The sequence below is a fragment of the Carya illinoinensis genome, chromosome 11 (genome assembly GCF_018687715.1).
Source record: "Carya illinoinensis cultivar Pawnee chromosome 11, C.illinoinensisPawnee_v1, whole genome shotgun sequence".
In the NCBI taxonomy this organism is placed as follows: Eukaryota; Viridiplantae; Streptophyta; class Magnoliopsida; order Fagales; family Juglandaceae; genus Carya; species Carya illinoinensis.
Window position 1 is genome coordinate 18,419,291 of NC_056762.1, and position 25,348 is coordinate 18,444,638.

Genomic DNA, 25,348 nt, shown 5'->3' on the forward strand with positions numbered 1-25,348 from the left:
GATAGGCATGGTGCGGCTAGGTCGTAATAGGATTATATTAGTTTTTCGCTGGTAGCATGATGGGTGCGATCATACCAGCACTAATGCACCGGATCCCATCAGAACTCCGCAGTTAAGCGTGCTTGGGCGAGAGTAGTACTAGGATGGGTGACCTCCTGGGAAGTCCTCGTGTTGCACCCCCCGTTTTTATTTTTACCGCATCTCCGGTCGGATGGACCGGAACGAGTACCGGGTAATGGATTCTTAGGAAAATCGCACCGACCCCATCGCGTAGCAATGGGTATCGATCAGATCGCCGGTTGGCATGGGATAGGCAGGGTGCGGCTAGGTCGTAATAGGATTATATTAGTTTTTCGCTGGTAGCATGATGGGTGCGATCATACCAGCACTAATGCACCGGATCCCATCAGAACTCCGCAGTTAAGCGTGCTTGGGCGAGAGTAGTACTAGGATGGGTGACCTCCTGGGAAGTCCTCGTGTTGCACCCCCCCTTTTAATTTTTACCGCATCTCTGGTCGGATGGACCGGAACGAGAACCAGGGAATGGATTTTTAGGAAAATCGCACCGACCCCATCGCGTAGCAATGGGTATCGGTCAGATCGCCGGTTGGCATGAGATAGGCAGGGTGCGGCTAGGTCGTAATAGGATTATATTAGTTTTTCGCTGGTAGCATGATGGGTGCGATCATACCAGCACTAATGCACCGGATCCCATCAGAACTCCGCAGTTAAGCGTGCTTGGGCGAGAGTAGTACTAGGATGGGTGACCTCCTGGGAAGTCCTCGTGTTGCACCCCCCCTTTTTATTTTTACCGCATCTCCGGTCGGATGGACCGGAACGACAACCGGGCAATGGATTCTTAGGAAAATCGCACCGACCCCATCGCGTAGCAATGGGTATCGATCAGATCGCCGGTTGGCATGGGATAGGCATGGTGCGGCTAGGACGTAATAGGATTATATTAGTTTTTCGCTGGTAGCATGATGGGTGCGATCATACCAGCACTAATGCACCGGATCCCATCAGAACTCCGCAGTTAAGCGTGCTTGGGCGAGAGTAGTACTAGGATGGGTGACCTCCTGGGAAGTCCTCGTGTTGCACCCCTCCTTTTTATTTTTACCGCATCTCCGGTCGGATGGACCGGAACGACAACCGGGCAATGGATTCTTAGGAAAATCGCACCGACCCCATCGCGTAGCAATGGGTATCGATCAGATCGCCGGTTGGCATGGGATAGGCATGGTGCGGCTAGGTCGTAATAGGATTATATTAGTTTTTCGCTGGTAGCATGATGGGTGCGATCCTACCAGCACTAATGCACCGGATCCCATCAGAACTCCGCAGTTAAGCGTGCTTGGGCGAGAGTAGTACTAGGATGGGTGACCTCCTGGGAAGTCCTCGTGTTGCACCCCCCCTTTTTATTTTTACCGCATCTCCGGTCGGATGGACCGGAACGACAACCGGGCAATGGATTCTTAGGAAAATCGCACCGACCCCATCGCTATCAATCAGATCGCCAGTTGGCATGGGATAGGCAGGGTGCGGCTAGGTCGTAATAGGATTATATTAGTTTTTCGCTGGTAGCATGATGGGTGCGATCATACCAGCACTAATGCACCGGATCCCATCAGAACTCCGCAGTTAAGCGTGCTTGGGCGAGAGTAGTACTAGGATGGGTGACCTCCTGGGAAGCCCTCGTGTTGCACCCCCCCTTTTAATTTTTACCGCATCTCCGGTCGGATGGACCGGAACGACAACCGGGCAATGGATTCTTAGGAAAATCGCACCGACCCCATCGCTATCAATCAGATCGCCAGTTGGCATGGGATAGGCAGGGTGCGGCTAGGTCGTAATAGGATTATATTAGTTTTTCGCTGGTAGCATGATGGGTGCGATCATACCAGCACTAATGCACCGGATCCCATCAGAACTCCGCAGTTAAGCGTGCTTCGGCGAGAGTAGTACTAGGATGGGTGACCTCCTGGGAAGTCCTCGTGTTGCACCCCCCCTTTTTATTTTTACCGCATCTCCGGTCGGATGGACCGGAACGACAACCGGGCAATGGATTCTTAGGAAAATCGCACCGACCCCATCGCTATCAATCAGATCGCCGGTTGGCATGGGATAGGCATGGTGCGGCTAGGTCGTAATAGGATTATATTAGTTTTTCGCTGGTAGCATGATGGGTGCGATCATACCAGCACTAATGCACCGGATCCCATCAGAACTCCGCAGTTAAGCGTGCTTCGGCGAGAGTAGTACTAGGATGGGTGACCTCCTGGGAAGTCCTCGTGTTGCACCCCCCCTTTTTATTTTTACCGCATCTCCGGTCGGATGGACCGGAACGACAACCGGGCAATGGATTCTTAGGAAAATCGCACCGACCCCATCGCTATCAATCAGATCGCCAGTTGGCATGGGATAGGCAGGGTGCGGCTAGGTCGTAATAGGATTATATTAGTTTTTCGCTGGTAGCATGATGGGTGCGATCATACCAGCACTAATGCACCGGATCCCATCAGAACTCCGCAGTTAAGCGTGCTTGGGCGAGAGTAGTACTAGGATGGGTGACCTCCTGGGTAGTCCTCGTGTTGCACCCCCCGTTTTTATTTTTACCGCATCTCCGGTCGGATGGACCGGAACGAGTACCGGGTAATGGATTCTTAGGAAAATCGCACCGACCCCATCGCGTAGCAATGGGTATCGATCAGATCGCCGGTTGGCATGGGATAGGCAGGGTGCGGCTAGGTCGTAATAGGATTATATTAGTTTTTCGCTGGTAGCATGATGGGTGCGATCATACCAGCACTAATGCACCGGATCCCATCAGAACTCCGCAGTTAAGCGTGCTTGGGCGAGAGTAGTACTAGGATGGGTGACCTCCTGGGAAGTCCTCGTGTTGCACCCCCCGTTTTTATTTTTACCGCATCTCCGGTCGGATGGACCGGAACGAGTACCGGGTAATGGATTCTTAGGAAAATCGCACCGACCCCATCGCGTAGCAATGGGTATCGATCAGATCGCCGGTTGGCATGGGATAGGCAGGGTGCGGCTAGGTCGTAATAGGATTATATTAGTTTTTCGCTGGTAGCATGATGGGTGCGATCATACCAGCACTAATGCACCGGATCCCATCAGAACTCCGCAGTTAAGCGTGCTTGGGCGAGAGTAGTACTAGGATGGGTGACCTCCTGGGAAGTCCTCGTGTTGCACCCCCCCTTTTAATTTTTACCGCATCTCTGGTCGGATGGACCGGAACGAGAACCAGGGAATGGATTTTTAGGAAAATCGCACCGACCCCATCGCGTAGCAATGGGTATCGGTCAGATCGCCGGTTGGCATGAGATAGGCAGGGTGCGGCTAGGTCGTAATAGGATTATATTAGTTTTTCGCTGGTAGCATGATGGGTGCGATCATACCAGCACTAATGCACCGGATCCCATCAGAACTCCGCAGTTAAGCGTGCTTGGGCGAGAGTAGTACTAGGATGGGTGACCTCCTGGGAAGTCCTCGTGTTGCACCCCCCCTTTTTATTTTTACCGCATCTCCGGTCGGATGGACCGGAACAACAACCGGGCAATGGATTCTTAGGAAAATCGCACCGACCCCATCGCGTAGCAATGGGTATCGATCAGATCGCCGGTTGGCATGGGATAGGCATGGTGCGGCTAGGTCGTAATAGGATTATATTAGTTTTTCGCTGGTAGCATGATGGGTGCGATCATACCAGCACTAATGCACCGGATCCCATCAGAACTCCGCAGTTAAGCGTGCTTCGGCGAGAGTAGTACTAGGATGGGTGACCTCCTGGGAAGTCCTCGTGTTGCACCCCCCCTTTTTATTTTTACCGCATCTCCGGTCGGATGGACCGGAACGACAACCGGGCAATGGATTCTTAGGAAAATCGCACCGACCCCATCGCTATCAATCAGATCGCCAGTTGGCATGGGATAGGCAGGGTGCGGCTAGGTCGTAATAGGATTATATTAGTTTTTCGCTGGTAGCATGATGGGTGCGATCATACCAGCACTAATGCACCGGATCCCATCAGAACTCCGCAGTTAAGCGTGCTTGGGCGAGAGTAGTACTAGGATGGGTGACCTCCTGGGTAGTCCTCGTGTTGCACCCCCCGTTTTTATTTTTACCGCATCTCCGGTCGGATGGACCGGAACGAGTACCGGGTAATGGATTCTTAGGAAAATCGCACCGACCCCATCGCGTAGCAATGGGTATCGATCAGATCGCCGGTTGGCATGGGATAGGCATGGTGCGGCTAGGTCGTAATAGGATTATATTAGTTTTTCGCTGGTAGCATGATGGGTGCGATCATACCAGCACTAATGCACCGGATCCCATCAGAACTCCGCAGTTAAGCGTGCTTGGGCGAGAGTAGTACTAGGATGGGTGACCTCCTGGGAAGTCCTCGTGTTGCACCCCCCGTTTTTATTTTTACCGCATCTCCGGTCGGATGGACCGGAACGAGTACCGGGTAATGGATTCTTAGGAAAATCGCACCGACCCCATCGCGTAGCAATGGGTATCGATCAGATCGCCGGTTGGCATGGGATAGGCAGGGTGCGGCTAGGTCGTAATAGGATTATATTAGTTTTTCGCTGGTAGCATGATGGGTGCGATCATACCAGCACTAATGCACCGGATCCCATCAGAACTCCGCAGTTAAGCGTGCTTGGGCGAGAGTAGTACTAGGATGGGTGACCTCCTGGGAAGTCCTCGTGTTGCACCCCCCCTTTTAATTTTTACCGCATCTCTGGTCGGATGGACCGGAACGAGAACCAGGGAATGGATTTTTAGGAAAATCGCACCGACCCCATCGCGTAGCAATGGGTATCGGTCAGATCGCCGGTTGGCATGAGATAGGCAGGGTGCGGCTAGGTCGTAATAGGATTATATTAGTTTTTCGCTGGTAGCATGATGGGTGCGATCATACCAGCACTAATGCACCGGATCCCATCAGAACTCCGCAGTTAAGCGTGCTTGGGCGAGAGTAGTACTAGGATGGGTGACCTCCTGGGAAGTCCTCGTGTTGCACCCCCCCTTTTTATTTTTACCGCATCTCCGGTCGGATGGACCGGAACGACAACCGGGCAATGGATTCTTAGGAAAATCGCACCGACCCCATCGCGTAGCAATGGGTATCGATCAGATCGCCGGTTGGCATGGGATAGGCATGGTGCGGCTAGGACGTAATAGGATTATATTAGTTTTTCGCTGGTAGCATGATGGGTGCGATCATACCAGCACTAATGCACCGGATCCCATCAGAACTCCGCAGTTAAGCGTGCTTGGGCGAGAGTAGTACTAGGATGGGTGACCTCCTGGGAAGTCCTCGTGTTGCACCCCTCCTTTTTATTTTTACCGCATCTCCGGTCGGATGGACCGGAACGACAACCGGGCAATGGATTCTTAGGAAAATCGCACCGACCCCATCGCGTAGCAATGGGTATCGATCAGATCGCCGGTTGGCATGGGATAGGCATGGTGCGGCTAGGCCGTAATAGGATTATATTAGTTTTTCGGTGGTAGCATGATGGGTGCGATCATACCAGCACTAATGCACCGGATCCCATCAGAACTCCGCAGTTAAGCGTGCTTGGGCGAGAGTAGTACTAGGATGGGTGACCTCCTGGGAAGTCCTCGTGTTGCACCCCCCCTTTTTATTTTTACCGCATCTCCGGTCGGATGGACCGGAACAACAACCGGGCAATGGATTCTTAGGAAAATCGCACCGACCCCATCGCGTAGCAATGGGTATCGATCAGATCGCCGGTTGGCATGGGATAGGCATGGTGCGGCTAGGTCGTAATAGGATTATATTAGTTTTTCGCTGGTAGCATGATGGGTGCGATCATACCAGCACTAATGCACCGGATCCCATCAGAACTCCGCAGTTAAGCGTGCTTCGGCGAGAGTAGTACTAGGATGGGTGACCTCCTGGGAAGTCCTCGTGTTGCACCCCCCCTTTTTATTTTTACCGCATCTCCGGTCGGATGGACCGGAACGACAACCGGGCAATGGATTCTTAGGAAAATCGCACCGACCCCATCGCTATCAATCAGATCGCCAGTTGGCATGGGATAGGCAGGGTGCGGCTAGGTCGTAATAGGATTATATTAGTTTTTCGCTGGTAGCATGATGGGTGCGATCATACCAGCACTAATGCACCGGATCCCATCAGAACTCCGCAGTTAAGCGTGCTTGGGCGAGAGTAGTACTAGGATGGGTGACCTCCTGGGTAGTCCTCGTGTTGCACCCCCCGTTTTTATTTTTACCGCATCTCCGGTCGGATGGACCGGAACGAGTACCGGGTAATGGATTCTTAGGAAAATCGCACCGACCCCATCGCGTAGCAATGGGTATCGATCAGATCGCCGGTTGGCATGGGATAGGCATGGTGCGGCTAGGCCGTAATAGGATTATATTAGTTTTTCGGTGGTAGCATGATGGGTGCGATCATACCAGCACTAATGCACCGGATCCCATCAGAACTCCGCAGTTAAGCGTGCTTGGGCGAGAGTAGTACTAGGATGGGTGACCTCCTGGGAAGTCCTCGTGTTGCACCCCCCGTTTTTATTTTTACCGCATCTCCGGTCGGATGGACCGGAACGAGTACCGGGTAATGGATTCTTAGGAAAATCGCACCGACCCCATCGCGTAGCAATGGGTATCGATCAGATCGCCGGTTGGCATGGGATAGGCAGGGTGCGGCTAGGTCGTAATAGGATTATATTAGTTTTTCGCTGGTAGCATGATGGGTGCGATCATACCAGCACTAATGCACCGGATCCCATCAGAACTCCGCAGTTAAGCGTGCTTGGGCGAGAGTAGTACTAGGATGGGTGACCTCCTGGGAAGTCCTCGTGTTGCACCCCCCCTTTTAATTTTTACCGCATCTCTGGTCGGATGGACCGGAACGAGAACCAGGGAATGGATTTTTAGGAAAATCGCACCGACCCCATCGCGTAGCAATGGGTATCGGTCAGATCGCCGGTTGGCATGAGATAGGCAGGGTGCGGCTAGGTCGTAATAGGATTATATTAGTTTTTCGCTGGTAGCATGATGGGTGCGATCATACCAGCACTAATGCACCGGATCCCATCAGAACTCCGCAGTTAAGCGTGCTTGGGCGAGAGTAGTACTAGGATGGGTGACCTCCTGGGAAGTCCTCGTGTTGCACCCCCCCTTTTTATTTTTACCGCATCTCCGGTCGGATGGACCGGAACGACAACCGGGCAATGGATTCTTAGGAAAATCGCACCGACCCCATCGCGTAGCAATGGGTATCGATCAGATCGCCGGTTGGCATGGGATAGGCATGGTGCGGCTAGGACGTAATAGGATTATATTAGTTTTTCGCTGGTAGCATGATGGGTGCGATCATACCAGCACTAATGCACCGGATCCCATCAGAACTCCGCAGTTAAGCGTGCTTGGGCGAGAGTAGTACTAGGATGGGTGACCTCCTGGGAAGTCCTCGTGTTGCACCCCTCCTTTTTATTTTTACCGCATCTCCGGTCGGATGGACCGGAACGACAACCGGGCAATGGATTCTTAGGAAAATCGCACCGACCCCATCGCGTAGCAATGGGTATCGATCAGATCGCCGGTTGGCATGGGATAGGCATGGTGCGGCTAGGCCGTAATAGGATTATAATAGTTTTTCGGTGGTAGCATGATGGGTGCGATCATACCAGCACTAATGCACCGGATCCCATCAGAACTCCGCAGTTAAGCGTGCTTGGGCGAGAGTAGTACTAGGATGGGTGACCTCCTGGGAAGTCCTCGTGTTGCACCCCCCCTTTTTATTTTTACCGCATCTCCGGTCGGATGGACCGGAACAACAACCGGGCAATGGATTCTTAGGAAAATCGCACCGACCCCATCGCGTAGCAATGGGTATCGATCAGATCGCCGGTTGGCATGGGATAGGCATGGTGCGGCTAGGTCGTAATAGGATTATATTAGTTTTTCGCTGGTAGCATGATGGGTGCGATCATACCAGCACTAATGCACCGGATCCCATCAGAACTCCGCAGTTAAGCGTGCTTCGGCGAGAGTAGTACTAGGATGGGTGACCTCCTGGGAAGTCCTCGTGTTGCACCCCCCCTTTTTATTTTTACCGCATCTCCGGTCGGATGGACCGGAACGACAACCGGGCAATGGATTCTTAGGAAAATCGCACCGACCCCATCGCTATCAATCAGATCGCCAGTTGGCATGGGATAGGCAGGGTGCGGCTAGGTCGTAATAGGATTATATTAGTTTTTCGCTGGTAGCATGATGGGTGCGATCATACCAGCACTAATGCACCGGATCCCATCAGAACTCCGCAGTTAAGCGTGCTTGGGCGAGAGTAGTACTAGGATGGGTGACCTCCTGGGTAGTCCTCGTGTTGCACCCCCCGTTTTTATTTTTACCGCATCTCCGGTCGGATGGACCGGAACGAGTACCGGGTAATGGATTCTTAGGAAAATCGCACCGACCCCATCGCGTAGCAATGGGTATCGATCAGATCGCCGGTTGGCATGGGATAGGCATGGTGCGGCTAGGTCGTAATAGGATTATATTAGTTTTTCGCTGGTAGCATGATGGGTGCGATCATACCAGCACTAATGCACCGGATCCCATCAGAACTCCGCAGTTAAGCGTGCTTGGGCGAGAGTAGTACTAGGATGGGTGACCTCCTGGGAAGTCCTCGTGTTGCACCCCCCGTTTTTATTTTTACCGCATCTCCGGTCGGATGGACCGGAACGAGTACCGGGTAATGGATTCTTAGGAAAATCGCACCGACCCCATCGCGTAGCAATGGGTATCGATCAGATCGCCGGTTGGCATGGGATAGGCAGGGTGCGGCTAGGTCGTAATAGGATTATATTAGTTTTTCGCTGGTAGCATGATGGGTGCGATCATACCAGCACTAATGCACCGGATCCCATCAGAACTCCGCAGTTAAGCGTGCTTGGGCGAGAGTAGTACTAGGATGGGTGACCTCCTGGGAAGTCCTCGTGTTGCACCCCCCCTTTTAATTTTTACCGCATCTCTGGTCGGATGGACCGGAACGAGAACCAGGGAATGGATTTTTAGGAAAATCGCACCGACCCCATCGCGTAGCAATGGGTATCGGTCAGATCGCCGGTTGGCATGAGATAGGCAGGGTGCGGCTAGGTCGTAATAGGATTATATTAGTTTTTCGCTGGTAGCATGATGGGTGCGATCATACCAGCACTAATGCACCGGATCCCATCAGAACTCCGCAGTTAAGCGTGCTTGGGCGAGAGTAGTACTAGGATGGGTGACCTCCTGGGAAGTCCTCGTGTTGCACCCCCCCTTTTTATTTTTACCGCATCTCCGGTCGGATGGACCGGAACGACAACCGGGCAATGGATTCTTAGGAAAATCGCACCGACCCCATCGCGTAGCAATGGGTATCGATCAGATCGCCGGTTGGCATGGGATAGGCATGGTGCGGCTAGGACGTAATAGGATTATATTAGTTTTTCGCTGGTAGCATGATGGGTGCGATCATACCAGCACTAATGCACCGGATCCCATCAGAACTCCGCAGTTAAGCGTGCTTGGGCGAGAGTAGTACTAGGATGGGTGACCTCCTGGGAAGTCCTCGTGTTGCACCCCTCCTTTTTATTTTTACCGCATCTCCGGTCGGATGGACCGGAACGACAACCGGGCAATGGATTCTTAGGAAAATCGCACCGACCCCATCGCGTAGCAATGGGTATCGATCAGATCGCCGGTTGGCATGGGATAGGCATGGTGCGGCTAGGTCGTAATAGGATTATATTAGTTTTTCGCTGGTAGCATGATGGGTGCGATCCTACCAGCACTAATGCACCGGATCCCATCAGAACTCCGCAGTTAAGCGTGCTTGGGCGAGAGTAGTACTAGGATGGGTGACCTCCTGGGAAGTCCTCGTGTTGCACCCCCCCTTTTTATTTTTACCGCATCTCCGGTCGGATGGACCGGAACGACAACCGGGCAATGGATTCTTAGGAAAATCGCACCGACCCCATCGCTATCAATCAGATCGCCAGTTGGCATGGGATAGGCAGGGTGCGGCTAGGTCGTAATAGGATTATATTAGTTTTTCGCTGGTAGCATGATGGGTGCGATCATACCAGCACTAATGCACCGGATCCCATCAGAACTCCGCAGTTAAGCGTGCTTGGGCGAGAGTAGTACTAGGATGGGTGACCTCCTGGGAAGCCCTCGTGTTGCACCCCCCCTTTTAATTTTTACCGCATCTCCGGTCGGATGGACCGGAACGACAACCGGGCAATGGATTCTTAGGAAAATCGCACCGACCCCATCGCTATCAATCAGATCGCCAGTTGGCATGGGATAGGCAGGGTGCGGCTAGGTCGTAATAGGATTATATTAGTTTTTCGCTGGTAGCATGATGGGTGCGATCATACCAGCACTAATGCACCGGATCCCATCAGAACTCCGCAGTTAAGCGTGCTTCGGCGAGAGTAGTACTAGGATGGGTGACCTCCTGGGAAGTCCTCGTGTTGCACCCCCCCTTTTTATTTTTACCGCATCTCCGGTCGGATGGACCGGAACGACAACCGGGCAATGGATTCTTAGGAAAATCGCACCGACCCCATCGCTATCAATCAGATCGCCGGTTGGCATGGGATAGGCATGGTGCGGCTAGGTCGTAATAGGATTATATTAGTTTTTCGCTGGTAGCATGATGGGTGCGATCATACCAGCACTAATGCACCGGATCCCATCAGAACTCCGCAGTTAAGCGTGCTTCGGCGAGAGTAGTACTAGGATGGGTGACCTCCTGGGAAGTCCTCGTGTTGCACCCCCCCTTTTTATTTTTACCGCATCTCCGGTCGGATGGACCGGAACGACAACCGGGCAATGGATTCTTAGGAAAATCGCACCGACCCCATCGCTATCAATCAGATCGCCAGTTGGCATGGGATAGGCAGGGTGCGGCTAGGTCGTAATAGGATTATATTAGTTTTTCGCTGGTAGCATGATGGGTGCGATCATACCAGCACTAATGCACCGGATCCCATCAGAACTCCGCAGTTAAGCGTGCTTGGGCGAGAGTAGTACTAGGATGGGTGACCTCCTGGGTAGTCCTCGTGTTGCACCCCCCGTTTTTATTTTTACCGCATCTCCGGTCGGATGGACCGGAACGAGTACCGGGTAATGGATTCTTAGGAAAATCGCACCGACCCCATCGCGTAGCAATGGGTATCGATCAGATCGCCGGTTGGCATGGGATAGGCAGGGTGCGGCTAGGTCGTAATAGGATTATATTAGTTTTTCGCTGGTAGCATGATGGGTGCGATCATACCAGCACTAATGCACCGGATCCCATCAGAACTCCGCAGTTAAGCGTGCTTGGGCGAGAGTAGTACTAGGATGGGTGACCTCCTGGGAAGTCCTCGTGTTGCACCCCCCGTTTTTATTTTTACCGCATCTCCGGTCGGATGGACCGGAACGAGTACCGGGTAATGGATTCTTAGGAAAATCGCACCGACCCCATCGCGTAGCAATGGGTATCGATCAGATCGCCGGTTGGCATGGGATAGGCAGGGTGCGGCTAGGTCGTAATAGGATTATATTAGTTTTTCGCTGGTAGCATGATGGGTGCGATCATACCAGCACTAATGCACCGGATCCCATCAGAACTCCGCAGTTAAGCGTGCTTGGGCGAGAGTAGTACTAGGATGGGTGACCTCCTGGGAAGTCCTCGTGTTGCACCCCCCCTTTTAATTTTTACCGCATCTCTGGTCGGATGGACCGGAACGAGAACCAGGGAATGGATTTTTAGGAAAATCGCACCGACCCCATCGCGTAGCAATGGGTATCGGTCAGATCGCCGGTTGGCATGAGATAGGCAGGGTGCGGCTAGGTCGTAATAGGATTATATTAGTTTTTCGCTGGTAGCATGATGGGTGCGATCATACCAGCACTAATGCACCGGATCCCATCAGAACTCCGCAGTTAAGCGTGCTTGGGCGAGAGTAGTACTAGGATGGGTGACCTCCTGGGAAGTCCTCGTGTTGCACCCCCCCTTTTTATTTTTACCGCATCTCCGGTCGGATGGACCGGAACGACAACCGGGCAATGGATTCTTAGGAAAATCGCACCGACCCCATCGCGTAGCAATGGGTATCGATCAGATCGCCGGTTGGCATGGGATAGGCATGGTGCGGCTAGGCCGTAATAGGATTATATTAGTTTTTCGGTGGTAGCATGATGGGTGCGATCATACCAGCACTAATGCACCGGATCCCATCAGAACTCCGCAGTTAAGCGTGCTTGGGCGAGAGTAGTACTAGGATGGGTGACCTCCTGGGAAGTCCTCGTGTTGCACCCCCCCTTTTTATTTTTACCGCATCTCCGGTCGGATGGACCGGAACAACAACCGGGCAATGGATTCTTAGGAAAATCGCACCGACCCCATCGCGTAGCAATGGGTATCGATCAGATCGCCGGTTGGCATGGGATAGGCATGGTGCGGCTAGGTCGTAATAGGATTATATTAGTTTTTCGCTGGTAGCATGATGGGTGCGATCATACCAGCACTAATGCACCGGATCCCATCAGAACTCCGCAGTTAAGCGTGCTTCGGCGAGAGTAGTACTAGGATGGGTGACCTCCTGGGAAGTCCTCGTGTTGCACCCCCCCTTTTTATTTTTACCGCATCTCCGGTCGGATGGACCGGAACGACAACCGGGCAATGGATTCTTAGGAAAATCGCACCGACCCCATCGCTATCAATCAGATCGCCAGTTGGCATGGGATAGGCAGGGTGCGGCTAGGTCGTAATAGGATTATATTAGTTTTTCGCTGGTAGCATGATGGGTGCGATCATACCAGCACTAATGCACCGGATCCCATCAGAACTCCGCAGTTAAGCGTGCTTGGGCGAGAGTAGTACTAGGATGGGTGACCTCCTGGGAAGTCCTCGTGTTGCACCCCCCCTTTTAATTTTTACCGCATCTCTGGTCGGATGGACCGGAACGAGAACCAGGGAATGGATTTTTAGGAAAATCGCACCGACCCCATCGCGTAGCAATGGGTATCGGTCAGATCGCCGGTTGGCATGAGATAGGCAGGGTGCGGCTAGGTCGTAATAGGATTATATTAGTTTTTCGCTGGTAGCATGATGGGTGCGATCATACCAGCACTAATGCACCGGATCCCATCAGAACTCCGCAGTTAAGCGTGCTTGGGCGAGAGTAGTACTAGGATGGGTGACCTCCTGGGAAGTCCTCGTGTTGCACCCCCCCTTTTTATTTTTACCGCATCTCCGGTCGGATGGACCGGAACGACAACCGGGCAATGGATTCTTAGGAAAATCGCACCGACCCCATCGCGTAGCAATGGGTATCGATCAGATCGCCGGTTGGCATGGGATAGGCAGGGTGCGGCTAGGTCGTAATAGGACTATATTAGTTTTTCGCTGGTAGCATGATGGGTGCGATCATACCAGCACTAATGCACCGGATCCCATCAGAACTCCGCAGTTAAGCGTGCTTGGGCGAGAGTAGTACTAGGATGGGTGACCTCCTGGGAAGTCCTCGTGTTGCACCCCTCCTTTTTATTTTTACCGCATCTCCGGTCGGATGGACCGGAACGACAACCGGGCAATGGATTCTTAGGAAAATCGCACCGACCCCATCGCGTAGCAATGGGTATCGATCAGATCGCCGGTTGGCATGGGATAGGCATGGTGCGGCTAGGTCGTAATAGGATTATATTAGTTTTTCGCTGGTAGCATGATGGGTGCGATCCTACCAGCACTAATGCACCGGATCCCATCAGAACTCCGCAGTTAAGCGTGCTTGGGCGAGAGTAGTACTAGGATGGGTGACCTCCTGGGAAGTCCTCGTGTTGCACCCCCCCTTTTTATTTTTACCGCATCTCCGGTCGGATGGACCGGAACGACAACCGGGCAATGGATTCTTAGGAAAATCGCACCGACCCCATCGCTATCAATCAGATCGCCAGTTGGCATGGGATAGGCAGGGTGCGGCTAGGTCGTAATAGGATTATATTAGTTTTTCGCTGGTAGCATGATGGGTGCGATCATACCAGCACTAATGCACCGGATCCCATCAGAACTCCGCAGTTAAGCGTGCTTGGGCGAGAGTAGTACTAGGATGGGTGACCTCCTGGGAAGTCCTCGTGTTGCACCCCCCGTTTTTATTTTTACCGCATCTCCGGTCGGATGGACCGGAACGAGTACCGGGTAATGGATTCTTAGGAAAATCGCACCGACCCCATCGCGTAGCAATGGGTATCGATCAGATCGCCGGTTGGCATGGGATAGGCAGGGTGCGGCTAGGTCGTAATAGGATTATATTAGTTTTTCGCTGGTAGCATGATGGGTGCGATCATACCAGCACTAATGCACCGGATCCCATCAGAACTCCGCAGTTAAGCGTGCTTGGGCGAGAGTAGTACTAGGATGGGTGACCTCCTGGGAAGTCCTCGTGTTGCACCCCCCGTTTTTATTTTTACCGCATCTCCGGTCGGATGGACCGGAACGAGTACCGGGTAATGGATTCTTAGGAAAATCGCACCGACCCCATCGCGTAGCAATGGGTATCGATCAGATCGCCGGTTGGCATGGGATAGGCAGGGTGCGGCTAGGTCGTAATAGGATTATATTAGTTTTTCGCTGGTAGCATGATGGGTGCGATCATACCAGCACTAATGCACCGGATCCCATCAGAACTCCGCAGTTAAGCGTGCTTGGGCGAGAGTAGTACTAGGATGGGTGACCTCCTGGGAAGTCCTCGTGTTGCACCCCCCCTTTTTATTTTTACCGCATCTCCGGTCGGATGGACCGGAACGACAACCGGGCAATGGATTCTTAGGAAAATCGCACCGACCCCATCGCGTAGCAATGGGTATCGATGAGATCGCCGGTTGGCATGGGATAGGCATGGTGCGGCTAGGTCGTAATAGGATTATATTAGTTTTTCGCTGGTAGCATGATGGGTGCGATCATACCAGCACTAATGCACCGGATCCCATCAGAACTCCGCAGTTAAGCGTGCTTGGGCGAGAGTAGTACTAGGATGGGTGACCTCCTGGGAAGTCCTCGTGTTGCACCCCCCCTTTTAATTTTTACCGCATCTCTGGTCGGATGGACCGGAACGAGAACCAGGGAATGGATTTTTAGGAAAATCGCACCGACCCCATCGCGTAGCAATGGGTATCGGTCAGATCGCCGGTTGGCATGAGATAGGCAGGGTGCGGCTAGGTCGTAATAGGATTATATTAGTTTTTCGCTGGTAGCATGATGGGTGCGATCATACCAGCACTAATGCACCGGATCCCATCAGAACTCCGCAGTTAAGCGTGCTTGGGCGAGAGTAGTACTAGGATGGGTGACCTCCTGGGAAGTCCTCGTGTTGCACCCCCCGTTTTTATTTTTACCGCATCTCCGGTCGAATGGACCGGAACGAGTACCGGGTAATGGATTCTTAGGAAAATCGCACCGACCCCATCGCGTAGCAATGGGTATCGATCAGATCGCCGGTTGGCATGGGATAGGCAGGGTGCGGCTAGGTCGTAATAGGATTATATTAGTTTTTCGCTGGTAGCATGATGGGTGCGATCATACCAGCACTAATGCACCGGATCCCATCAGAACTCCGCAGTTAAGCGTGCTTGGGCGAGAGTAGTACTAGGATGGGTGACCTCCTGGGAAGTCCTCGTGTTGCACCCCCCCTTTTTATTTTTACCGCATCTCCGGTCGGATGGACCGGAACGACAACCGGGCAATGGATTCTTAGGAAAATCGCACCGACCCCATCGCGTAGCAATGGGTATCGATGAGATCGCCGGTTGGCATGGGATAGGCATGGTGCGGCTAGGTCGTAATAGGATTATATTAGTTTTTCGCTGGTAGCATGATGGGTGCGATCATACCAGCACTAATGCACCGGATCCCATCAGAACTCCGCAGTTAAGCGTGCTTGGGCGAGAGTAGTACTAGGATGGGTGACCTCCTGGGAAGTCCTCGTGTTGCACCCCTCCTTTTTATTTTTACCGCATCTCCGGTCGGATGGACCGGAACGACAACCGGGCAATGGATTCTTAGGAAAATCGCACCGACCCCATCGCGTAGCAATGGGTATCGATCAGATCGCCGGTTGGCATGGGATAGGCATGGTGCGGCTAGGTCGTAATAGGATTATATTAGTTTTTCGCTGGTAGCATGATGGGTGCGATCCTACCAGCACTAATGCACCGGATCCCATCAGAACTCCGCAGTTAAGCGTGCTTGGGCGAGAGTAGTACTAGGATGGGTGACCTCCTGGGAAGTCCTCGTGTTGCACCCCCCCTTTTTATTTTTACCGCATCTCCGGTCGGATGGACCGGAACGACAACCGGGCAATGGATTCTTAGGAAAATCGCACCGACCCCATCGCTATCAATCAGATCGCCAGTTGGCATGGGATAGGCAGGGTGCGGCTAGGTCGTAATAGGATTATATTAGTTTTTCGCTGGTAGCATGATGGGTGCGATCATACCAGCACTAATGCACCGGATCCCATCAGAACTCCGCAGTTAAGCGTGCTTGGGCGAGAGTAGTACTAGGATGGGTGACCTCCTGGGAAGTCCTCGTGTTGCACCCCCCGTTTTTATTTTTACCGCATCTCCGGTCGGATGGACCGGAACGAGTACCGGGTAATGGATTCTTAGGAAAATCGCACCGACCCCATCGCGTAGCAATGGGTATCGATCAGATCGCCGGTTGGCATGGGATAGGCAGGGTGCGGCTAGGTCGTAATAGGATTATATTAGTTTTTCGCTGGTAGCATGATGGGTGCGATCATACCAGCACTAATGCACCGGATCCCATCAGAACTCCGCAGTTAAGCGTGCTTGGGCGAGAGTAGTACTAGGATGGGTGACCTCCTGGGAAGTCCTCGTGTTGCACCCCCCGTTTTTATTTTTACCGCATCTCCGGTCGGATGGACCGGAACGAGTACCGGGTAATGGATTCTTAGGAAAATCGCACCGACCCCATCGCGTAGCAATGGGTATCGATCAGATCGCCGGTTGGCATGGGATAGGCAGGGTGCGGCTAGGTCGTAATAGGATTATATTAGTTTTTCGCTGGTAGCATGATGGGTGCGATCATACCAGCACTAATGCACCGGATCCCATCAGAACTCCGCAGTTAAGCGTGCTTGGGCGAGAGTAGTACTAGGATGGGTGACCTCCTGGGAAGTCCTCGTGTTGCACCCCCCCTTTTTATTTTTACCGCATCTCCGGTCGGATGGACCGGAACGACAACCGGGCAATGGATTCTTAGGAAAATCGCACCGACCCCATCGCGTAGCAATGGGTATCGATGAGATCGCCGGTTGGCATGGGATAGGCATGGTGCGGCTAGGTCGTAATAGGATTATATTAGTTTTTCGCTGGTAGCATGATGGGTGCGATCATACCAGCACTAATGCACCGGATCCCATCAGAACTCCGCAGTTAAGCGTGCTTGGGCGAGAGTAGTACTAGGATGGGTGACCTCCTGGGAAGTCCTCGTGTTGCACCCCCCCTTTTAATTTTTACCGCATCTCTGGTCGGATGGACCGGAACGAGAACCAGGGAATGGATTTTTAGGAAAATCGCACCGACCCCATCGCGTAGCAATGGGTATCGGTCAGATCGCCGGTTGGCATGAGATAGGCAGGGTGCGGCTAGGTCGTAATAGGATTATATTAGTTTTTCGCTGGTAGCATGATGGGTGCGATCATACCAGCACTAATGCACCGGATCCCATCAGAACTCCGCAGTTAAGCGTGCTTGGGCGAGAGTAGTACTAGGATGGGTGACCTCCTGGGAAGTCCTCGTGTTGCACCCCCCGTTTTTATTTTTACCGCATCTCCGGTCGGATGGACCGGAACGAGTACCGGGTAATGGATTCTTAGGAAAATCGCACCGACCCCATCGCGTAGCAATGGGTATCGATCAGATCGCCGGTTGGCATGGGATAGGCAGGGTGCGGCTAGGTCGTAATAGGATTATATTAGTTTTTCGCTGGTAGCATGATGGGTGCGATCATACCAGCACTAATGCACCGGATCCCATCAGAACTCCGCAGTTAAGCGTGCTTGGGCGAGAGTAGTACTAGGATGGGTGACCTCCTGGGAAGTCCTCGTGTTGCACCCCCCCTTTTTATTTTTACCGCATCTCCGGTCGGATGGACCGGAACGACAACCGGGCAATGGATTCTTAGGAAAATCGCACCGACCCCATCGCGTAGCAATGGGTATCGATCAGATCGCCGGTTGGCATGGGATAGGCATGGTGCGGCTAGGTCGTAATAGGATTATATTAGTTTTTCGCTGGTAGCATGATGGGTGCGATCATACCAGCACTAATGCACCGGATCCCATCAGAACTCCGCAGTTAAGCGTGCTTGGGCGAGAGTAGTACTAGGATGGGTGACCTCCTGGGAAGTCCTCGTGTTGCACCCTTCTTTTTATTTTTACCGCATCTCCGGTCGGATGGACCGGAACGACAACCGGGCAATGGATTCTTAGGAAAATCGCACCGACCCCATCGCTATCAATCAGATCGCCAGTTGGCATGGGATAGGCAGGGTGCGGCTAGGTCGTAATAGGATTATATTAGTTTTTCGCTGGTAGCATGATGGGTGCGATCATACCAGCACTAATGCACCGGATCCCATCAGAACTCCGCAGTTAAGCGTGCTTGGGCGAGAGTAGTACTAGGATGGGTGACCTCCTGGGAAGTCCTCGTGTTGCACCCCCCCTTTTAATTTTTACCGCATCTCTGGTCGGATGGACCGGAACGAGAACCAGGGAATGGATTTTTAGGAAAATCGCACCGACCCCATCGCGTAGCAATGGGTATCGGTCAGATCGCCGGTTGGCATGAGATAGGCAGGGTGCGGCTAGGTCGTAATAGGATTATATTAGTTTTTCGCTGGTAGCATGATGGGTGCGATCATACCAGCACTAATGCACCGGATCCCATCAGAACTCCGCAGTTAAGCGTGCTTGGGCGAGAGTAGTACTAGGATGGGTGACCTCCTGGGAAGTCCTCGTGTTGCACCCCCCCTTTTTATTTTTACCGCATCTCCGGTCGGATGGACCGGAACGACAACCGGGCAATGGATTCTTAGGAAAATCGCACCGACCCCATCGCGTAGCAATGGGTATCGATCAGATCGCCGGTTGGCATGGGATAGGCAGGGTGCGGCTAGGTCGTAATAGGATTATATTAGTTTTTCGCTGGTAGCATGATGGGTGCGATCATACCAGCACTAATGCACCGGATCCCATCAGAACTCCGCAGTTAAGCGTGCTTGGGCGAGAGTAGTACTAGGATGGGTGACCTACTGGGAAGTCCTCGTGTTGCACCCCTCCTTTTTATTTTTACCGCATCTCCGGTCGGATGGACCGGAACGACAACCGGGCAATGGATTCTTAGGAAAATCGCACCGACCCCATCGCGTAGCAATGGGTATCGATCAGATCGCCGGTTGGCATGGGATAGGCATGGTGCGGCTAGGTCGTAATAGGATTATATTAGTTTTTCGCTGGTAGCATGATGGGTGCGATCCTACCAGCACTAATGCACCGGATCCCATCAGAACTCCGCAGTTAAGCGTGCTTGGGCGAGAGTAGTACTAGGATGGGTGACCTCCTGGGAAGTCCTCGTGTTGCACCCCCCCTTTTTATTTTTACCGCATCTCCGGTCGGATGGACCGGAACGACAACCGGGCAATGGATTCTTAGGAAAATCGCACCGACCCCATCGCTATCAATCAGATCGCCAGTTGGCATGGGATAGGCAGGGTGCGGCTAGGTCGTAATAGGATTATATTAGTTTTTCGCTGGTAGCATGATGGGTGCGATCATACCAGCACTAATGCACCGGATCCCATCAGAACTCCGCAGTTAAGCGTGCTTGGGCGAGAGTAGTACTAGGATGGGTGACCTCCTGGGAAGTCCTCGTGTTGCACCCCCCGTTTTTATTTTTACCGCATCTCCGGTCGGATGGACCGGAACGAGTACCGGGTAATGGATTCTTAGGAAAATCGCACCGACCCCATCGCGTAGCAATGGGTATCGATCAGATCGCCGGTTGGCATGGGATAGGCAGGGTGCGGCTAGGTCGTAATAGGATTATATTAGTTTTTCGCTGGTAGCATGATGGGTGCGATCATACCAGCACTAATGCACCGGATCCCATCAGAACTCCGCAGTTAAGCGTGCTTGGGCGAGAGTAGTACTAGGATGGGTGACCTCCTGGGAAGTCCTCGTGTTGCACCCCCCGTTTTTATTTTTACCGCATCTCCGGTCGGATGGACCGGAACGAGTACCGGGTAATGGATTCTTAGGAAAATCGCACCGACCCCATCGCGTAGCAATGGGTATCGATCAGATCGCCGGTTGGCATGGGATAGGCAGGGTGCGGCTAGGTCGTAATAGGATTATATTAGTTTTTCGCTGGTAGCATGATGGGTGCGATCATACCAGCACTAATGCACCGGATCCCATCAGAACTCCGCAGTTAAGCGTGCTTGGGCGAGAGTAGTACTAGGATGGGTGACCTCCTGGGAAGTCCTCGTGTTGCACCCCCCCTTTTTATTTTTACCGCATCTCCGGTCGGATGGACCGGAACGACAACCGGGCAATGGATTCTTAGGAAAATCGCACCGACCCCATCGCTATCAATCAGATCGCCAGTTGGCATGGGATAGGCAGGGTGCGGCTAGGTCGTAATAGGATTATATTAGTTTTTCGCTGGTAGCATGATGGGTGCGATCATACCAGCACTAATGCACCGGATCCCATCAGAACTCCGCAGTTAAGCGTGCTTGGGCGAGAGTAGTACTAGGATGGGTGACCTCCTGGGAAGTCCTCGTGTTGCACCCTTCTTTTTATTTTTACCGCATCTCCGGTCGGATGGACCGGAACGACAACCGGGCAATGGATTCTTAGGAAAATCGCACCGACCCCATCGCTATCAATCAGATCGCCAGTTGGCATGGGATAGGCAGGGTGCGGCTAGGTCGTAATAGGATTATATTAGTTTTTCGCTGGTAGCATGATGGGTGCGATCATACCAGCACTAATGCACCGGATCCCATCAGAACTCCGCAGTTAAGCGTGCTTGGGCGAGAGTAGTACTAGGATGGGTGACCTCCTGGGAAGTCCTCGTGTTGCACCCCCCCTTTTAATTTTTACCGCATCTCTGGTCGGATGGACCGGAACGAGAACCAGGGAATGGATTTTTAGGAAAATCGCACCGACCCCATCGCGTAGCAATGGGTATCGGTCAGATCGCCGGTTGGCATGAGATAGGCAGGGTGCGGCTAGGTCGTAATAGGATTATATTAGTTTTTCGCTGGTAGCATGATGGGTGCGATCATACCAGCACTAATGCACCGGATCCCATCAGAACTCCGCAGTTAAGCGTGCTTGGGCGAGAGTAGTACTAGGATGGGTGACCTCCTGGGAAGTCCTCGTGTTGCACCCCCCCTTTTTATTTTTACCGCATCTCCGGTCGGATGGACCGGAACGACAACCGGGCAATGGATTCTTAGGAAAATCGCACCGACCCCATCGCGTAGCAATGGGTATCGATCAGATCGCCGGTTGGCATGGGATAGGCAGGGTGCGGCTAGGTCGTAATAGGATTATATTAGTTTTTCGCTGGTAGCATGATGGGTGCGATCATACCAGCACTAATGCACCGGATCCCATCAGAACTCCGCAGTTAAGCGTGCTTGGGCGAGAGTAGTACTAGGATGGGTGACCTCCTGGGAAGTCCTCGTGTTGCACCCCTCCTTTTTATTTTTACCGCATCTCCGGTCGGATGGACCGGAACGACAACCGGGCAATGGATTCTTAGGAAAATCGCACCGACCCCATCGCGTAGCAATGGGTATCGATCAGATCGCCGGTTGGCATGGGATAGGCATGGTGCGGCTAGGTCGTAATAGGATTATATTAGTTTTTCGCTGGTAGCATGATGGGTGCGATCCTACCAGCACTAATGCACCGGATCCCATCAGAACTCCGCAGTTAAGCGTGCTTGGGCGAGAGTAGTACTAGGATGGGTGACCTCCTGGGAAGTCCTCGTGTTGCACCCCCCCTTTTTATTTTTACCGCATCTCCGGTCGGATGGACCGGAACGACAACCGGGCAATGGATTCTTAGGAAAATCGCACCGACCCCATCGCTATCAATCAGATCGCCAGTTGGCATGGGATAGGCAGGGTGCGGCTAGGTCGTAATAGGATTATATTAGTTTTTCGCTGGTAGCATGATGGGTGCGATCATACCAGCACTAATGCACCGGATCCCATCAGAACTCCGCAGTTAAGCGTGCTTGGGCGAGAGTAGTACTAGGATGGGTGACCTCCTGGGAAGTCCTCGTGTTGCACCCCCCGTTTTTATTTTTACCGCATCTCCGGTCGGATGGACCGGAACGAGTACCGGGTAATGGATTCTTAGGAAAATCGCACCGACCCCATCGCGTAGCAATGGGTATCGATCAGATCGCCGGTTGGCATGGGATAGGCAGGGTGCGGCTAGGTCGTAATAGGATTATATTAGTTTTTCGCTGGTAGCATGATGGGTGCGATCATACCAGCACTAATGCACCGGATCCCATCAGAACTCCGCAGTTAAGCGTGCTTGGGCGAGAGTAGTACTAGGATGGGTGACCTCCTGGGAAGTCCTCGTGTTGCACCCCCCGTTTTTATTTTTACCGCATCTCCGGTCGGATGGACCGGAACGAGTACCGGGTAATGGATTCTTAGGAAAATCGCACCGACCCCATCGCGTAGCAATGGGTATCGATCAGATCGCCGGTTGGCATGGGATAGGCAGGGTGCGGCTAGGTCGTAATAGGATTATATTAGTTTTTCGCTGGTAGCATGATGGGTGCGATCATACCAGCACTAATGCACCGGATCCCATCAGAACTCCGCAGTTAAGCGTGCTTGGGCGAGAGTAGTACTAGGATGGGTGACCTCCTGGGAAGTCCTCGTGTTGCACCCCCCCTTTTTATTTTTACCGCATCTCCGGTCGGATGGACCGGAACGACAACTGGGCAATGGATTCTTAGGAAAATCGCACCGACCCCATCGCTATCAATCAGATCGCCAGTTGGCATGGGATAGGCAGGGTGCGGCTAGGTCGTAATAGGATTATATTAGTTTTTCGCTGGTAGCATGATGGGTGCGATCATACCAGCACTAATGCACCGGATCCCATCAGAACTCCGCAGTTAAGCGTGCTTGGGCGAGAGTAGTACTAGGATGGGTGACCTCCTGGGAAGTCCTCGTGTTGCACCCCCCGTTTTTATTTTTACCGCATCTCCGGTCGGATGGACCGGAACGAGTACCGGGTAATGGATTCTTAGGAAAATCGCACCGACCCCATCGCGTAGCAATGGGTATCGATCAGATCGCCGGTTGGCATGGGATAGGCAGGGTGCGGCTAGGTCGTAATAGGATTATATTAGTTTTTCGCTGGTAGCATGATGGGTGCGATCATACCAGCACTAATGCACCGGATCCCATCAGAACTCCGCAGTTAAGCGTGCTTGGGCGAGAGTAGTACTAGGATGGGTGACCTCCTGGGAAGTCCTCGTGTTGCACCCCCCGTTTTTATTTTTACCGCATCTCCGGTCGGATGGACCGGAACGAGTACCGGGTAATGGATTCTTAGGAAAATCGCACCGACCCCATCGCGTAGCAATGGGTATCGATCAGATCGCCGGTTGGCATGGGATAGGCAGGGTGCGGCTAGGTCGTAATAGGATTATATTAGTTTTTCGCTGGTAGCATAATGGGTGCGATCATACCAGCACTAATGCACCGGATCCCATCAGAACTCCGCAGTTAAGCGTGCTTGGGCGAGAGTAGTACTAGGATGGGTGACCTCCTGGGAAGTCCTCGTGTTGCACCCCCCCTTTTTATTTTTACCGCATCTCCGGTCGGATGGACCGGAACGACAACCGGGCAATGGATTCTTAGGAAAATCGCACCGACCCCATCGCGTAGCAATGGGTATCGATGAGATCGCCGGTTGGCATGGGATAGGCATGGTGCGGCTAGGTCGTAATAGGATTATATTAGTTTTTCGCTGGTAGCATGATGGGTGCGATCATACCAGCACTAATGCACCGGATCCCATCAGAACTCCGCAGTTAAGCGTGCTTGGGCGAGAGTAGTACTAGGATGGGTGACCTCCTGGGAAGTCCTCGTGTTGCACCCCCCCTTTTAATTTTTACCGCATCTCTGGTCGGATGGACCGGAACGAGAACCAGGGAATGGATTTTTAGGAAAATCGCACCGACCCCATCGCGTAGCAATGGGTATCGGTCAGATCGCCGGTTGGCATGAGATAGGCAGGGTGCGGCTAGGTCGTAATAGGATTATATTAGTTTTTCGCTGGTAGCATGATGGGTGCGATCATACCAGCACTAATGCACCGGATCCCATCAGAACTCCGCAGTTAAGCGTGCTTGGGCGAGAGTAGTACTAGGATGGGTGACCTCCTGGGAAGTCCTCGTGTTGCACCCCCCGTTTTTATTTTTACCGCATCTCCGGTCGGATGGACCGGAACGAGTACCGGGTAATGGATTCTTAGGAAAATCGCACCGACCCCATCGCGTAGCAATGGGTATCGATCAGATCGCCGGTTGGCATGGGATAGGCAGGGTGCGGCTAGGTCGTAATAGGATTATATTAGTTTTTCGCTGGTAGCATGATGGGTGCGATCATACCAGCACTAATGCACCGGATCCCATCAGAACTCCGCAGTTAAGCGTGCTTGGGCGAGAGTAGTACTAGGATGGGTGACCTCCTGGGAAGTCCTCGTGTTGCACCCCCCCTTTTTATTTTTACCGCATCTCCGGTCGGATGGACCGGAACGACAACCGGGCAATGGATTCTTAGGAAAATCGCACCGACCCCATCGCGTAGCAATGGGTATCGATGAGATCGCCGGTTGGCATGGGATAGGCATGGTGCGGCTAGGTCGTAATAGGATTATATTAGTTTTTCGCTGGTAGCATGATGGGTGCGATCATACCAGCACTAATGCACCGGATCCCATCAGAACTCCGCAGTTAAGCGTGCTTGGGCGAGAGTAGTACTAGGATGGGTGACCTCCTGGGAAGTCCTCGTGTTGCACCCCTCCTTTTTATTTTTACCGCATCTCCGGTCGGATGGACCGGAACGACAACCGGGCAATGGATTCTTAGGAAAATCGCACCGACCCCATCGCGTAGCAATGGGTATCGATCAGATCGCCGGTTGGCATGGGATAGG

The 25,348-nt window shown here is 52.7% G+C and overlaps 83 non-coding genes across 83 annotated transcripts; all 83 read left to right on the plus strand.

Moving 5' to 3' along the window:
• Nucleotides 1–61: 61 nt before the first annotated feature.
• Nucleotides 62–180, plus strand: LOC122286363. The gene has a single exon (XR_006233694.1). It is a non-coding gene; the product is annotated as a 5S ribosomal RNA (ribosomal RNA).
• Nucleotides 181–369: 189 nt separating this feature from the next.
• LOC122286374 lies at nt 370–488 on the plus strand. The gene has a single exon (XR_006233705.1). It is a non-coding gene; the product is annotated as a 5S ribosomal RNA (ribosomal RNA).
• A 189-nt stretch (nt 489–677) lies between these two features.
• Nucleotides 678–796, plus strand: LOC122286386. Its single transcript, XR_006233716.1, has one exon. It is a non-coding gene; the product is annotated as a 5S ribosomal RNA (ribosomal RNA).
• Nucleotides 797–985: 189 nt separating this feature from the next.
• LOC122286397 lies at nt 986–1,104 on the plus strand. The gene has a single exon (XR_006233727.1). It is a non-coding gene; the product is annotated as a 5S ribosomal RNA (ribosomal RNA).
• A 189-nt stretch (nt 1,105–1,293) lies between these two features.
• LOC122287809 lies at nt 1,294–1,412 on the plus strand. The gene has a single exon (XR_006235094.1). It is a non-coding gene; the product is annotated as a 5S ribosomal RNA (ribosomal RNA).
• A 178-nt stretch (nt 1,413–1,590) lies between these two features.
• On the plus strand, nt 1,591–1,709 carry LOC122287048. Its single transcript, XR_006234355.1, has one exon. It is a non-coding gene; the product is annotated as a 5S ribosomal RNA (ribosomal RNA).
• A 178-nt stretch (nt 1,710–1,887) lies between these two features.
• On the plus strand, nt 1,888–2,006 carry LOC122288685. Its single transcript, XR_006235938.1, has one exon. It is a non-coding gene; the product is annotated as a 5S ribosomal RNA (ribosomal RNA).
• Nucleotides 2,007–2,184: 178 nt separating this feature from the next.
• Nucleotides 2,185–2,303, plus strand: LOC122288686. The gene has a single exon (XR_006235939.1). It is a non-coding gene; the product is annotated as a 5S ribosomal RNA (ribosomal RNA).
• A 178-nt stretch (nt 2,304–2,481) lies between these two features.
• Nucleotides 2,482–2,600, plus strand: LOC122288083. Its single transcript, XR_006235359.1, has one exon. It is a non-coding gene; the product is annotated as a 5S ribosomal RNA (ribosomal RNA).
• Nucleotides 2,601–2,789: 189 nt separating this feature from the next.
• LOC122286410 lies at nt 2,790–2,908 on the plus strand. Its single transcript, XR_006233739.1, has one exon. It is a non-coding gene; the product is annotated as a 5S ribosomal RNA (ribosomal RNA).
• Nucleotides 2,909–3,097: 189 nt separating this feature from the next.
• LOC122286422 lies at nt 3,098–3,216 on the plus strand. The gene has a single exon (XR_006233750.1). It is a non-coding gene; the product is annotated as a 5S ribosomal RNA (ribosomal RNA).
• Nucleotides 3,217–3,405: 189 nt separating this feature from the next.
• LOC122286433 lies at nt 3,406–3,524 on the plus strand. The gene has a single exon (XR_006233761.1). It is a non-coding gene; the product is annotated as a 5S ribosomal RNA (ribosomal RNA).
• A 189-nt stretch (nt 3,525–3,713) lies between these two features.
• LOC122288687 lies at nt 3,714–3,832 on the plus strand. The gene has a single exon (XR_006235940.1). It is a non-coding gene; the product is annotated as a 5S ribosomal RNA (ribosomal RNA).
• A 178-nt stretch (nt 3,833–4,010) lies between these two features.
• On the plus strand, nt 4,011–4,129 carry LOC122288084. Its single transcript, XR_006235360.1, has one exon. It is a non-coding gene; the product is annotated as a 5S ribosomal RNA (ribosomal RNA).
• A 189-nt stretch (nt 4,130–4,318) lies between these two features.
• Nucleotides 4,319–4,437, plus strand: LOC122286445. Its single transcript, XR_006233772.1, has one exon. It is a non-coding gene; the product is annotated as a 5S ribosomal RNA (ribosomal RNA).
• A 189-nt stretch (nt 4,438–4,626) lies between these two features.
• LOC122286457 lies at nt 4,627–4,745 on the plus strand. The gene has a single exon (XR_006233783.1). It is a non-coding gene; the product is annotated as a 5S ribosomal RNA (ribosomal RNA).
• Nucleotides 4,746–4,934: 189 nt separating this feature from the next.
• On the plus strand, nt 4,935–5,053 carry LOC122286469. Its single transcript, XR_006233794.1, has one exon. It is a non-coding gene; the product is annotated as a 5S ribosomal RNA (ribosomal RNA).
• A 189-nt stretch (nt 5,054–5,242) lies between these two features.
• Nucleotides 5,243–5,361, plus strand: LOC122286480. Its single transcript, XR_006233805.1, has one exon. It is a non-coding gene; the product is annotated as a 5S ribosomal RNA (ribosomal RNA).
• A 189-nt stretch (nt 5,362–5,550) lies between these two features.
• Nucleotides 5,551–5,669, plus strand: LOC122286492. The gene has a single exon (XR_006233816.1). It is a non-coding gene; the product is annotated as a 5S ribosomal RNA (ribosomal RNA).
• A 189-nt stretch (nt 5,670–5,858) lies between these two features.
• On the plus strand, nt 5,859–5,977 carry LOC122288688. The gene has a single exon (XR_006235941.1). It is a non-coding gene; the product is annotated as a 5S ribosomal RNA (ribosomal RNA).
• A 178-nt stretch (nt 5,978–6,155) lies between these two features.
• LOC122288085 lies at nt 6,156–6,274 on the plus strand. The gene has a single exon (XR_006235361.1). It is a non-coding gene; the product is annotated as a 5S ribosomal RNA (ribosomal RNA).
• Nucleotides 6,275–6,463: 189 nt separating this feature from the next.
• Nucleotides 6,464–6,582, plus strand: LOC122286504. The gene has a single exon (XR_006233827.1). It is a non-coding gene; the product is annotated as a 5S ribosomal RNA (ribosomal RNA).
• Nucleotides 6,583–6,771: 189 nt separating this feature from the next.
• On the plus strand, nt 6,772–6,890 carry LOC122286516. Its single transcript, XR_006233838.1, has one exon. It is a non-coding gene; the product is annotated as a 5S ribosomal RNA (ribosomal RNA).
• A 189-nt stretch (nt 6,891–7,079) lies between these two features.
• On the plus strand, nt 7,080–7,198 carry LOC122286528. The gene has a single exon (XR_006233850.1). It is a non-coding gene; the product is annotated as a 5S ribosomal RNA (ribosomal RNA).
• Nucleotides 7,199–7,387: 189 nt separating this feature from the next.
• On the plus strand, nt 7,388–7,506 carry LOC122286540. Its single transcript, XR_006233861.1, has one exon. It is a non-coding gene; the product is annotated as a 5S ribosomal RNA (ribosomal RNA).
• A 189-nt stretch (nt 7,507–7,695) lies between these two features.
• Nucleotides 7,696–7,814, plus strand: LOC122286551. Its single transcript, XR_006233872.1, has one exon. It is a non-coding gene; the product is annotated as a 5S ribosomal RNA (ribosomal RNA).
• A 189-nt stretch (nt 7,815–8,003) lies between these two features.
• Nucleotides 8,004–8,122, plus strand: LOC122288689. Its single transcript, XR_006235942.1, has one exon. It is a non-coding gene; the product is annotated as a 5S ribosomal RNA (ribosomal RNA).
• A 178-nt stretch (nt 8,123–8,300) lies between these two features.
• On the plus strand, nt 8,301–8,419 carry LOC122288087. The gene has a single exon (XR_006235362.1). It is a non-coding gene; the product is annotated as a 5S ribosomal RNA (ribosomal RNA).
• Nucleotides 8,420–8,608: 189 nt separating this feature from the next.
• LOC122286563 lies at nt 8,609–8,727 on the plus strand. The gene has a single exon (XR_006233883.1). It is a non-coding gene; the product is annotated as a 5S ribosomal RNA (ribosomal RNA).
• Nucleotides 8,728–8,916: 189 nt separating this feature from the next.
• Nucleotides 8,917–9,035, plus strand: LOC122286574. The gene has a single exon (XR_006233894.1). It is a non-coding gene; the product is annotated as a 5S ribosomal RNA (ribosomal RNA).
• Nucleotides 9,036–9,224: 189 nt separating this feature from the next.
• Nucleotides 9,225–9,343, plus strand: LOC122286586. The gene has a single exon (XR_006233905.1). It is a non-coding gene; the product is annotated as a 5S ribosomal RNA (ribosomal RNA).
• Nucleotides 9,344–9,532: 189 nt separating this feature from the next.
• LOC122286597 lies at nt 9,533–9,651 on the plus strand. The gene has a single exon (XR_006233916.1). It is a non-coding gene; the product is annotated as a 5S ribosomal RNA (ribosomal RNA).
• A 189-nt stretch (nt 9,652–9,840) lies between these two features.
• LOC122287811 lies at nt 9,841–9,959 on the plus strand. The gene has a single exon (XR_006235096.1). It is a non-coding gene; the product is annotated as a 5S ribosomal RNA (ribosomal RNA).
• Nucleotides 9,960–10,137: 178 nt separating this feature from the next.
• On the plus strand, nt 10,138–10,256 carry LOC122287049. Its single transcript, XR_006234356.1, has one exon. It is a non-coding gene; the product is annotated as a 5S ribosomal RNA (ribosomal RNA).
• A 178-nt stretch (nt 10,257–10,434) lies between these two features.
• Nucleotides 10,435–10,553, plus strand: LOC122288690. The gene has a single exon (XR_006235943.1). It is a non-coding gene; the product is annotated as a 5S ribosomal RNA (ribosomal RNA).
• Nucleotides 10,554–10,731: 178 nt separating this feature from the next.
• Nucleotides 10,732–10,850, plus strand: LOC122288693. The gene has a single exon (XR_006235945.1). It is a non-coding gene; the product is annotated as a 5S ribosomal RNA (ribosomal RNA).
• Nucleotides 10,851–11,028: 178 nt separating this feature from the next.
• LOC122288088 lies at nt 11,029–11,147 on the plus strand. Its single transcript, XR_006235363.1, has one exon. It is a non-coding gene; the product is annotated as a 5S ribosomal RNA (ribosomal RNA).
• Nucleotides 11,148–11,336: 189 nt separating this feature from the next.
• On the plus strand, nt 11,337–11,455 carry LOC122286610. Its single transcript, XR_006233927.1, has one exon. It is a non-coding gene; the product is annotated as a 5S ribosomal RNA (ribosomal RNA).
• A 189-nt stretch (nt 11,456–11,644) lies between these two features.
• On the plus strand, nt 11,645–11,763 carry LOC122286621. The gene has a single exon (XR_006233938.1). It is a non-coding gene; the product is annotated as a 5S ribosomal RNA (ribosomal RNA).
• Nucleotides 11,764–11,952: 189 nt separating this feature from the next.
• Nucleotides 11,953–12,071, plus strand: LOC122286633. The gene has a single exon (XR_006233949.1). It is a non-coding gene; the product is annotated as a 5S ribosomal RNA (ribosomal RNA).
• A 189-nt stretch (nt 12,072–12,260) lies between these two features.
• LOC122286646 lies at nt 12,261–12,379 on the plus strand. The gene has a single exon (XR_006233962.1). It is a non-coding gene; the product is annotated as a 5S ribosomal RNA (ribosomal RNA).
• Nucleotides 12,380–12,568: 189 nt separating this feature from the next.
• Nucleotides 12,569–12,687, plus strand: LOC122288694. The gene has a single exon (XR_006235946.1). It is a non-coding gene; the product is annotated as a 5S ribosomal RNA (ribosomal RNA).
• Nucleotides 12,688–12,865: 178 nt separating this feature from the next.
• Nucleotides 12,866–12,984, plus strand: LOC122286658. Its single transcript, XR_006233973.1, has one exon. It is a non-coding gene; the product is annotated as a 5S ribosomal RNA (ribosomal RNA).
• A 189-nt stretch (nt 12,985–13,173) lies between these two features.
• On the plus strand, nt 13,174–13,292 carry LOC122286669. Its single transcript, XR_006233985.1, has one exon. It is a non-coding gene; the product is annotated as a 5S ribosomal RNA (ribosomal RNA).
• Nucleotides 13,293–13,481: 189 nt separating this feature from the next.
• LOC122286681 lies at nt 13,482–13,600 on the plus strand. The gene has a single exon (XR_006233997.1). It is a non-coding gene; the product is annotated as a 5S ribosomal RNA (ribosomal RNA).
• Nucleotides 13,601–13,789: 189 nt separating this feature from the next.
• On the plus strand, nt 13,790–13,908 carry LOC122287812. The gene has a single exon (XR_006235097.1). It is a non-coding gene; the product is annotated as a 5S ribosomal RNA (ribosomal RNA).
• A 178-nt stretch (nt 13,909–14,086) lies between these two features.
• LOC122286692 lies at nt 14,087–14,205 on the plus strand. The gene has a single exon (XR_006234008.1). It is a non-coding gene; the product is annotated as a 5S ribosomal RNA (ribosomal RNA).
• Nucleotides 14,206–14,394: 189 nt separating this feature from the next.
• LOC122286704 lies at nt 14,395–14,513 on the plus strand. The gene has a single exon (XR_006234020.1). It is a non-coding gene; the product is annotated as a 5S ribosomal RNA (ribosomal RNA).
• Nucleotides 14,514–14,702: 189 nt separating this feature from the next.
• On the plus strand, nt 14,703–14,821 carry LOC122286716. The gene has a single exon (XR_006234031.1). It is a non-coding gene; the product is annotated as a 5S ribosomal RNA (ribosomal RNA).
• A 189-nt stretch (nt 14,822–15,010) lies between these two features.
• Nucleotides 15,011–15,129, plus strand: LOC122286727. Its single transcript, XR_006234042.1, has one exon. It is a non-coding gene; the product is annotated as a 5S ribosomal RNA (ribosomal RNA).
• A 189-nt stretch (nt 15,130–15,318) lies between these two features.
• LOC122286739 lies at nt 15,319–15,437 on the plus strand. Its single transcript, XR_006234053.1, has one exon. It is a non-coding gene; the product is annotated as a 5S ribosomal RNA (ribosomal RNA).
• A 189-nt stretch (nt 15,438–15,626) lies between these two features.
• Nucleotides 15,627–15,745, plus strand: LOC122286750. The gene has a single exon (XR_006234065.1). It is a non-coding gene; the product is annotated as a 5S ribosomal RNA (ribosomal RNA).
• A 189-nt stretch (nt 15,746–15,934) lies between these two features.
• On the plus strand, nt 15,935–16,053 carry LOC122286763. The gene has a single exon (XR_006234077.1). It is a non-coding gene; the product is annotated as a 5S ribosomal RNA (ribosomal RNA).
• Nucleotides 16,054–16,242: 189 nt separating this feature from the next.
• On the plus strand, nt 16,243–16,361 carry LOC122287813. The gene has a single exon (XR_006235098.1). It is a non-coding gene; the product is annotated as a 5S ribosomal RNA (ribosomal RNA).
• A 178-nt stretch (nt 16,362–16,539) lies between these two features.
• Nucleotides 16,540–16,658, plus strand: LOC122286775. Its single transcript, XR_006234088.1, has one exon. It is a non-coding gene; the product is annotated as a 5S ribosomal RNA (ribosomal RNA).
• A 189-nt stretch (nt 16,659–16,847) lies between these two features.
• On the plus strand, nt 16,848–16,966 carry LOC122286786. The gene has a single exon (XR_006234100.1). It is a non-coding gene; the product is annotated as a 5S ribosomal RNA (ribosomal RNA).
• A 189-nt stretch (nt 16,967–17,155) lies between these two features.
• On the plus strand, nt 17,156–17,274 carry LOC122286797. Its single transcript, XR_006234113.1, has one exon. It is a non-coding gene; the product is annotated as a 5S ribosomal RNA (ribosomal RNA).
• Nucleotides 17,275–17,463: 189 nt separating this feature from the next.
• On the plus strand, nt 17,464–17,582 carry LOC122286808. Its single transcript, XR_006234124.1, has one exon. It is a non-coding gene; the product is annotated as a 5S ribosomal RNA (ribosomal RNA).
• Nucleotides 17,583–17,771: 189 nt separating this feature from the next.
• On the plus strand, nt 17,772–17,890 carry LOC122286820. Its single transcript, XR_006234135.1, has one exon. It is a non-coding gene; the product is annotated as a 5S ribosomal RNA (ribosomal RNA).
• A 189-nt stretch (nt 17,891–18,079) lies between these two features.
• Nucleotides 18,080–18,198, plus strand: LOC122286832. Its single transcript, XR_006234146.1, has one exon. It is a non-coding gene; the product is annotated as a 5S ribosomal RNA (ribosomal RNA).
• A 189-nt stretch (nt 18,199–18,387) lies between these two features.
• On the plus strand, nt 18,388–18,506 carry LOC122287077. Its single transcript, XR_006234383.1, has one exon. It is a non-coding gene; the product is annotated as a 5S ribosomal RNA (ribosomal RNA).
• A 177-nt stretch (nt 18,507–18,683) lies between these two features.
• Nucleotides 18,684–18,802, plus strand: LOC122286843. Its single transcript, XR_006234157.1, has one exon. It is a non-coding gene; the product is annotated as a 5S ribosomal RNA (ribosomal RNA).
• Nucleotides 18,803–18,991: 189 nt separating this feature from the next.
• LOC122286854 lies at nt 18,992–19,110 on the plus strand. Its single transcript, XR_006234168.1, has one exon. It is a non-coding gene; the product is annotated as a 5S ribosomal RNA (ribosomal RNA).
• Nucleotides 19,111–19,299: 189 nt separating this feature from the next.
• Nucleotides 19,300–19,418, plus strand: LOC122287453. The gene has a single exon (XR_006234747.1). It is a non-coding gene; the product is annotated as a 5S ribosomal RNA (ribosomal RNA).
• A 189-nt stretch (nt 19,419–19,607) lies between these two features.
• On the plus strand, nt 19,608–19,726 carry LOC122287814. The gene has a single exon (XR_006235099.1). It is a non-coding gene; the product is annotated as a 5S ribosomal RNA (ribosomal RNA).
• Nucleotides 19,727–19,904: 178 nt separating this feature from the next.
• On the plus strand, nt 19,905–20,023 carry LOC122286865. Its single transcript, XR_006234179.1, has one exon. It is a non-coding gene; the product is annotated as a 5S ribosomal RNA (ribosomal RNA).
• A 189-nt stretch (nt 20,024–20,212) lies between these two features.
• On the plus strand, nt 20,213–20,331 carry LOC122286877. Its single transcript, XR_006234191.1, has one exon. It is a non-coding gene; the product is annotated as a 5S ribosomal RNA (ribosomal RNA).
• Nucleotides 20,332–20,520: 189 nt separating this feature from the next.
• LOC122286888 lies at nt 20,521–20,639 on the plus strand. Its single transcript, XR_006234202.1, has one exon. It is a non-coding gene; the product is annotated as a 5S ribosomal RNA (ribosomal RNA).
• A 178-nt stretch (nt 20,640–20,817) lies between these two features.
• Nucleotides 20,818–20,936, plus strand: LOC122287078. The gene has a single exon (XR_006234384.1). It is a non-coding gene; the product is annotated as a 5S ribosomal RNA (ribosomal RNA).
• Nucleotides 20,937–21,113: 177 nt separating this feature from the next.
• LOC122286899 lies at nt 21,114–21,232 on the plus strand. Its single transcript, XR_006234213.1, has one exon. It is a non-coding gene; the product is annotated as a 5S ribosomal RNA (ribosomal RNA).
• A 189-nt stretch (nt 21,233–21,421) lies between these two features.
• On the plus strand, nt 21,422–21,540 carry LOC122286911. Its single transcript, XR_006234224.1, has one exon. It is a non-coding gene; the product is annotated as a 5S ribosomal RNA (ribosomal RNA).
• Nucleotides 21,541–21,729: 189 nt separating this feature from the next.
• Nucleotides 21,730–21,848, plus strand: LOC122286923. Its single transcript, XR_006234235.1, has one exon. It is a non-coding gene; the product is annotated as a 5S ribosomal RNA (ribosomal RNA).
• Nucleotides 21,849–22,037: 189 nt separating this feature from the next.
• On the plus strand, nt 22,038–22,156 carry LOC122287815. Its single transcript, XR_006235100.1, has one exon. It is a non-coding gene; the product is annotated as a 5S ribosomal RNA (ribosomal RNA).
• Nucleotides 22,157–22,334: 178 nt separating this feature from the next.
• On the plus strand, nt 22,335–22,453 carry LOC122286934. The gene has a single exon (XR_006234246.1). It is a non-coding gene; the product is annotated as a 5S ribosomal RNA (ribosomal RNA).
• Nucleotides 22,454–22,642: 189 nt separating this feature from the next.
• On the plus strand, nt 22,643–22,761 carry LOC122286946. The gene has a single exon (XR_006234257.1). It is a non-coding gene; the product is annotated as a 5S ribosomal RNA (ribosomal RNA).
• Nucleotides 22,762–22,950: 189 nt separating this feature from the next.
• On the plus strand, nt 22,951–23,069 carry LOC122286957. The gene has a single exon (XR_006234268.1). It is a non-coding gene; the product is annotated as a 5S ribosomal RNA (ribosomal RNA).
• Nucleotides 23,070–23,247: 178 nt separating this feature from the next.
• Nucleotides 23,248–23,366, plus strand: LOC122286969. The gene has a single exon (XR_006234279.1). It is a non-coding gene; the product is annotated as a 5S ribosomal RNA (ribosomal RNA).
• A 189-nt stretch (nt 23,367–23,555) lies between these two features.
• Nucleotides 23,556–23,674, plus strand: LOC122286981. The gene has a single exon (XR_006234290.1). It is a non-coding gene; the product is annotated as a 5S ribosomal RNA (ribosomal RNA).
• A 189-nt stretch (nt 23,675–23,863) lies between these two features.
• Nucleotides 23,864–23,982, plus strand: LOC122286993. The gene has a single exon (XR_006234302.1). It is a non-coding gene; the product is annotated as a 5S ribosomal RNA (ribosomal RNA).
• Nucleotides 23,983–24,171: 189 nt separating this feature from the next.
• On the plus strand, nt 24,172–24,290 carry LOC122287004. The gene has a single exon (XR_006234313.1). It is a non-coding gene; the product is annotated as a 5S ribosomal RNA (ribosomal RNA).
• Nucleotides 24,291–24,479: 189 nt separating this feature from the next.
• Nucleotides 24,480–24,598, plus strand: LOC122287016. The gene has a single exon (XR_006234324.1). It is a non-coding gene; the product is annotated as a 5S ribosomal RNA (ribosomal RNA).
• A 189-nt stretch (nt 24,599–24,787) lies between these two features.
• On the plus strand, nt 24,788–24,906 carry LOC122287027. The gene has a single exon (XR_006234335.1). It is a non-coding gene; the product is annotated as a 5S ribosomal RNA (ribosomal RNA).
• A 189-nt stretch (nt 24,907–25,095) lies between these two features.
• On the plus strand, nt 25,096–25,214 carry LOC122287039. The gene has a single exon (XR_006234346.1). It is a non-coding gene; the product is annotated as a 5S ribosomal RNA (ribosomal RNA).
• Nucleotides 25,215–25,348: the final 134 nt, after the last annotated feature.